Source organism: Nomascus leucogenys, unplaced genomic scaffold, assembly GCF_006542625.1.
Source record: "Nomascus leucogenys isolate Asia unplaced genomic scaffold, Asia_NLE_v1 001571F_31547_qpd_obj, whole genome shotgun sequence".
NCBI lineage: Eukaryota > Metazoa > Chordata > Mammalia > Primates > Hylobatidae > Nomascus > Nomascus leucogenys.
This window is the reverse complement of record NW_022096686.1, coordinates 12,107-19,954: the sequence shown is the minus strand read 5'-3', so window position 1 is coordinate 19,954 and position 7,848 is coordinate 12,107. Positions and strand designations below refer to the sequence as shown.

The window sequence follows — 7,848 nt, the reverse complement described above, 5'->3', positions numbered from 1 at the left end:
GTCACTACAAGTCGCACCTATGCACCTACAGATATATCATAATCAGCCATTAAAAATAAAGTTTTAAAGCAATCTTTCACAATTTGTACACATTCTCACAATATAATATTACAAGTGAGCAGCAGAATTTTATATATATTTTAAAATTCTACTACGTAAATGGAAAATGCATAGAAAAAAGACAAAGGAGATAGGATACGATATTGAGTTGTCTTTTTTTTTTTCTATTAAAGTAGGTTTCACAGGTAAAACTCCTCTTCCAAGGAAACCAATAATTTTTTTCTTTATTGAACAGAACAAATTGATAGAAAAGTGCTTTACATATTGAAACTTCTACATCCCAGAATGTGGCTTTAATGACTATATTTTATCAAGAAGTGTTTGTGTATAAAAATCAAAAACACAAGTATCAAACTGCTGAAAATGTAGCACGGTGTCAAAATTATTAATAGACAATGATAATATATTTCCAGAAATATAAAACCAAAAAATTTAAGAGCATGTTGGAAAAGCGGAGAAATCTGAGGGGATTTTGCTGTTTCATGTGTACTTTTCACTACTTTCTAAATTTGCTACAATAAAATGTACTATTTTCACTTTTTTTTTTCAGTTCACTGAATTTCTTTCAACATGCCTCTCTCACTACTCTGCACATGTTTCCTTTTGCCTATATACTCATTCTCCCCAACTACTTACTTTCATTTGGCTAAATCCTATTTATCTTTGAGATTCCATCAGCAACATCACTTCCTCCGGGCACCCTTCTCAGATCCCTCAAAGCTGCATTAAGCGTTCTTCCAATGAGCTTCCACGTTATCCTAAAGATTCTTATCACTCTACACGTAACTGAAAGTTTGTTTGCCTCTTTCCTATCAGTTCTACACTCCAGCGATGTCCATTACTGTGCTTGGCAAATAACGAATACTGAGAAATATTTCTGAAATGAATAGATTAATGAAAATTAAAATACAATTTAAAACTCCCTTTAAAAATATATACACATAGGCCGGGCGTGGTGGCTCACGCCTGTAATCCCAGCACTTTGGGAGGCTGAGGAGGGTGGATCATGAGGTCAGGAGATTGAGACCATCCTGGCTAACACGGAGAAACTTCGTCTCTACTAAAAATACAAAAATATTAGCCGGGCGTGGCAGCATGCGCCTGTAGTCCCAGCTGCTGGGAAGGCTGAGGCAGGAGAATGGCGTGAACCTGGGAGGCGAAGCTTGCAGTGAGCCGAGATTGCGCCACTGCACTCCAGCCTGGGTGACAGAGCAAGGCTCCACCTCAAAAAAAAAAAAAATATATATATATATAAATATTTATATAAATATTTATATATTTATAAATATATATTTATATATAAATATTTATATACATATATTTATATTTATATATATTTATATATAATATATATGTGTGTGTATATATATTTATATATATAAATATATATTTATATATATAAATACATATAAATATATATTTATATACATATAAATATATATAAATATATATTTATATGTATATAAATATATATAAATATATATATATACACACATATACACACACACACACACACACACACACATACACATAAACAAAACCTAGGAGATTCAGGGAAGCTTTTTGTCACCGTTATTTGTTTAAGTTTTCCAGTGATAGTTTAAAAAATTTGTTAAGCATGATGATTAACTTTTCACAATAATGCAATAATGTGTGAGCTGTGCCTCTTTCAAGCCTTATTATAATGTTGGCCCATTACCCATCTGATGTGAAGAAAAAACTGTTATCACGTGCTTCAGTAAATAAAAAGAGAATTTGTGGAATTGTTGACAGTTACAAAAAAAAAAAAAAACCTGGTAATTCTTTGGGGCAGTGTCGAGCAAATAAGTTCCTAAGAACACTAATTCCATAAGATATTCTGGGAAAAAAAGAGGGAGAGAGGGTCTATAATCAAATAACTTCAGGAAATGCTGTATGCACTGGTCCCCCCTGAAGAATTACGTGTATTAGCATATTTCAGTGTTGTAAAAAGTCCTGCTGTAATGAATATGGTTAATTTATTTTTAATCCAGTACTTCTCAAATGTATTTAAATATGAATCCTTCCTTTATGTAATACTTATTAACATCTATTTCCCAGAACACTTTTGGAAATGCTGGGTTTCAGAGATAAAGGCTTCCAGAGGAAGGAATTTTCTGGCTCACAGTGAAGGCAAGAAATAGGAAAAATACTGGAGAGAGAGACAATAAGACTTAAAAAAAAAAGTAATAAAATGTAACATTTATTGACCACTTACTATACAGCATATAGTATGTCAAGTATCTTACATATACTAGCTTAAGTTTTACAATAAATTTAAAAAGTAGAAACTATCATTCCCACTTAATGAAAAGTAAATTAAAATTCAAAGGGATTAAGTATGCTGTAGACAGCACCATGTCTGTCTGGGTTACTTCATACCCTTCCTCTAACCACTATGCTATGAGCACTGAGCCACACAAACCCTCCTTTCCCTGGTGGATTAGGTGACAGAATGGAAGCACTTCCTTCCTGTATTTATTTTCCCTTCTCTTCCCTTCTTTTCTCCCTTTCCTTCCTTCCTCAAACATCCTGAGTGTTCACTCTGTCAGTCACCTGTGGAACTTGTGGTTTCAGAGATGAATAAGAAATGATCCCTATTCTAAAAAAGCATTCAGTCTAGCCCACCAAGTTAGTCATCTTCCAAGCCCTGGGATAGACAAACAGGTGGATATGAGGAAAGACGACCCTGTGGGTTGCATCAAAAGCATCTCAAAGGCTGCTGAGGTCAAGATGAAAACCCCACCTAGGGCTTCTTCCCACACATTTCTGGGGCTGGAGCCTTAGATGGGGTGTTTAGCAGTATGGGGTGAAAAGGTTCACGCACAAATCACCAAATTAATGCAATTTTCATTAACTAGATTTATTAGTGAACTTGGGGGCAAGTATACCTGTCCCCTATTTCAAATATTCTCTGGAGTTCTGGGAGATGAACAATATGCCAATCTGGCCATATGCCAAGAAGCTAACGGGGAAAACAAGTGTATTAATAAAATTTCAACCACACAGGGTTTAAAAAATAAATATAATTCTGGGCAGAAATAAATATGGTCCTTACTTTTAAACTAATATATTAGTTTAAGGTAAAGGGAGCTTTTATCTTCCTAGACCATACTGCCAGTCACACTGCTCTGAGTGTCTGCCTCACAATCAGAAAGGAGAGGTCCACTGACAGTTAGGAATGTTTTAAGAAGGAAACGTGGAAGGGAGAGGTGGGAAGGAAGGGAGGGAGGAGACTTGGATGAGACAATAGAGTCATAGGAGATTAAGGGACGTTTGGGGCTTTGATACCACCTGGATTCTCCGCTCCAAGGTTTAGGTTTAGAAAGATACCCACCACTTCCTCACAGATGCCTCATGATGCCCTAATCTCAAAAAGAATTTTGGACTGACCTAGGGAGGCATTTTTGATCTCCCATGTGGATAAGGAGTTTCAGGCCTGCCATTCTTCTTGCTGAAGACTGTCACTGAGAGGAGGAGAGGTGAAGGTAAGGTTCTGCTTGAAATTCAACTAGTGCTGCATAAAGAATGATACACATGAAAAATTGATCATGACACTGCACTCAGGCAAATATTATTAATAATGCAATATTTAAACACACAATATATCCCTCTTAATGATGAAAAGAAATCCAAGGTCAAAGCAAATAAAAGTCATTCCAATGTTAAAAAAAGGAAAAGAGAATTTCTCTACGCGCATCACTCCACAATAGCTTCCTTTATACCACCATCTAAGAGAGTAAGTAGCCCTTCCATCAAGAGAGGTGGCAAAACTCTTCTCAACAGGAATATTTCAAACCACTAGGCAGTTCTAGAAAAGTACAGAATTCAGGAGTTTTAGCCCTTCTTTTCTCATCTTCTCTAATGTAAAACGAAGGTAAAAATACCTAAACTCTTTCTGGGCCTTGTTTTCCCATCTGCAAAATGAGGAGGCCACTAGATAATCTCCAAGTTAACAAATTGCAATTTTGAATATTTATAATTATGTAGATAAATTTGGAAGCTTCTGATAGAGCCGGATACAAGCTCAGTTCCTTCACATACTTGGAGTAGGACCTTGGTCAAGTTACTTAACCCCTCTAAACCCCAGATTCATAAATGATAAAATGAGACAATAACATTCCTACCTCAGAGATTTATTTTGAGTACTGGGTAATTCAAGATAAAACTGCTAGCGAGAGAAGACATAAAAATCAAGCCCAGGTCTGTTGAACTTCAAAGACTATGCTCTTCCCACTACAATAGTGGAGAATACGAACAAGAAAAAATGTCTACAAAGCCAAGCAGAGTGCAGCAGAAGCACAGGCTTTCTGCTGTAGAATGCCAGAGGCAAGAGGAATTAACATTGTCTATGGGTGAAGGCAGCAAGTTGTTACATCAGGAAAAGAGCTCTGGAGTCAGAGGCCAGTGATTCAAAACATTTAACCTTTCTTGGTCTCAGTGTCTTCTCCTGGAAAACAGGGAAAGTAACAGTACCTGCTTTACAGAGTCATTAAGACTAAAGATGTAAAGGTTATGTATATAAGCATTCAGCACAGTACTCAGGACATAATAAAATCAATAAATAATAGCTATTGCTATTATTATAGTAGGTTCTTTAAATTACATGAAATTAAATATTATTATTATAAGTGATCAAAACTTCTAGACTGACCTCAACACTGCACAAGATACTGGTAACCCTAAGAGAATCCTAAGTCTAGAATAGCATTGTCTATTGGCTTTCCAACTTCTGTATCACAAAAGAAAAAGTCTAGAAACACATACTGTGGCCTTCAACCAGGCTTTATTCTCAGAGGTATTATTTACATTTCAAATTTATTATTGTCTCCCATGGTGCTGACATGAAATAACCTTCCATTCTCTTCCATGTTAAAAGAGTACAGTGTTTCTTGGCTCCATAAATAATTCAGGGCTATATTAATATTTTAAGAATAAGCAATATATTTGAACCCTAGAAAAACCACAAGGATTGAAATTAGTTATTTGTAGCTGAAAACTTAATTGCTCCAACATATTGATTGTTTTTTTCTTCCAGGTTTTATTGCCCACACAATGAAGAGTGCCTACTCTCATTCTAAATGCTGCATACTTAATTATATCTGTTAGATTTTATTTTTATGAAAACTCAAAAGCATCCAACCATGAACTTAAATGCTTTTGCCCATCTGATGCTAAACACAGAACCATTTGCCTTTCTTTAAAACAGTGCACTCTTCTTCACAGATATTTTTCTTAGGATGACAGATGCTACTTTTCAAAAATATCAGGTTTTTGAGTTAGCACTTATAACCTTGCTAATGAAAGAGAAGAAAACTATGAGGCAAATATGTGTATGCATGATCTTATTTAACCCTTAAAATAACCTCCAATATAGGTAATATCTTACCTTTTTACAGATGAAGGAATTGAGGTTCAAAGACATCAGTAACTTGTTCAAGGTCACAGAACCAAAATGTGCATCCAACCCTAAAACCCAAGCTCTTTCCTCTAAACGAGGGTTCCTCATAGTACTGATAATGATAGTAATAGGTAAGATATATTGAGCATTTACTATGTGCCAGGCAGTCTTTTAAGATGTTTACATGCATTAATTCATTTAATCTCACAATAATCCTTTGAGATAGGGGCTATTTTTATCTCATTCCACAGTTCAGGAAAATAAGGATTAGATAGTTCAAGTGCCTCTTCCAAGTTTATTTGATATTAAGTGATGGGCCAGAATTTCAAGTCATATAGCCTGGTTCTAGGGTTTATTTATCCTATACACACTATAGTCCTAGATGGCAAAATCTAAAAAATAGAGAAGTGGGCTTCCATCAGCAGGTTAATAAAGTAAGATGTCAGGGGGCATCTTCTCAGTTCCACATGGGACACTAAACAGATATCTAATGACAATAAGGTGGTCATGACAGGAAACTCACAGATGATAAGCTAACAGTGTTAACAACACCTATTCCTGAATGTGGTCTTGGATCTTTATAGCAAACATGATCTTACTGGCTGATCTATCAAAGTTGGCCTGCCCAGTAAATGGTAGTCTACCAGGGACCTCTGTACTACATGTGGTTGTACCTAATGTTTCTTAAATTGTATCTAGACAGGGTATTGCCTCTATTATCTATGATGACAGAGTTCCAGGAAGAGGAAGACAGCTAGAATTAGCTCAAGAGTGAAGAATCTAGATCATCAGACATTTATTGAATACCAACTAAGTGTCAGGCCCTATGCTGAATCTCTGACTCTTGTTTGCTACCACGGCAGCTTCAATAATCTAATATCAATCTTTTGACTTCAACCTGGTCATGCACCTCTAGACCACACATTTCCTTTAACCCAACACATCAGGGTAACAGCTCCCTATCTTACATTTTCATTCATCCTGATGTTAATCATCCCTAGAGTAGACAATAGATGGGAAATTCAAAATCCCAGATGCTAACACAAGAGATGAGTCAAAGCTCTGAGAAAGAGCTATTGAATGTAAATGTCCATTTTCCTTGGTCTTGAGTAATAAAATAGTGCATTGGCTATATATTGTTGTATACAACTTACTCCAAAAACTCTAGTGGCTTAAGACAGCAAACATTTATTATCTCTCACAGTGTCTGAGAATGAGGAATCTGGGAGTAAATTAGCTAGATTTTTCTAGCTCAATGCCTCTCATGAGGTTTTCATCAAGCTGTAGCGCTATAGACATCTGAAAACTTTACTGGAGCTAGAGGAACTGCTTCCAAGCTCATTGGCATGGCTCGGAAGGCTTCAGTTCCTCATTCCTTTCCATAGAACCTCTTATAACATGGAAGCTGGCTTTACCCAGAGAGGAAAAAAGAGAGTGAGTGCAACCAAGATAGAACCCACCATATCTTTTATAAACTTATCTCAAAGTAATATAACCTTATCGATTAATATAACCTTGTCATCACTAATGCCAGATTTTATTTATCACACATACTAACTATGGTACAGTGTGCGTGGAGACTACACAAGAGTTTAGGGTGAAGATCACCGGGAGCCATCTTGAAGGGTAGCTATTAATACCATAAATAGCAAACAATACAATCTTTAGAGCCAACTGAAAGGTATTACTTAACATTCAGTCAAACATACTTTGGAACAAAGAAACAACTAAAATAATTTGATTTAATTTAGGTTAATTGGTTGCTGAATGAATTAAGTTCAAGTGGGGGTTAACTATATTTATGATTTTCATTCTTTTAATGAGAAAAAGTTTGGCAGATACTTTTTTCATTTTTTTTTATTATACTTTAAGTTCTAGGGTATATGTGCAGAACATGCAGGTTTGTTGCATAGGTATACACGTGCCATGGTGGTTTGCTGCACCCATCAACCCATCATCTACATTAGGTATTTCTCCTAATGCTATCCCTCCCCTAGCCCCCCACCCCCAGAAGGCCCCAGTGTGTGATGTTCCCCTCCCTGTGTCCATGTTCTCATTGTTCAACTCCCACTTATGAGTGAGAACATGAGGTGTTTGGTTTTCTCTTTTTGTTTTAGCTTGCTGAGAATGATGGTTTCCAGCTTCATCCATGTCCCTGCAAAGGACATGAACTCATCCTTTTTTATGGCTGCATAGTATTCCATGGTGGCTATGGGCCACATTTTCTTTATCCAGTCTATCATTGATGGGCATTTGGGTTGGTTCCAAGGCTTTGCTATTTTGCTATTTTGAACAGTGCCATAATAAACATATGAGTGCATGTGTCTTTATAGTAGAATGATTTATAATCCATTGGGTATATACCCAGT

The 7,848-nt window shown here is 36.1% G+C and overlaps 1 pseudogene; it reads left to right on the top strand.

Annotated features, from left to right (window-relative positions):
* Positions 1 to 1,655: 1,655 nt before the first annotated feature.
* LOC115834017 lies at positions 1,656 to 1,769 on the top strand (annotated as a pseudogene).
* Positions 1,770 to 7,848: the final 6,079 nt, after the last annotated feature.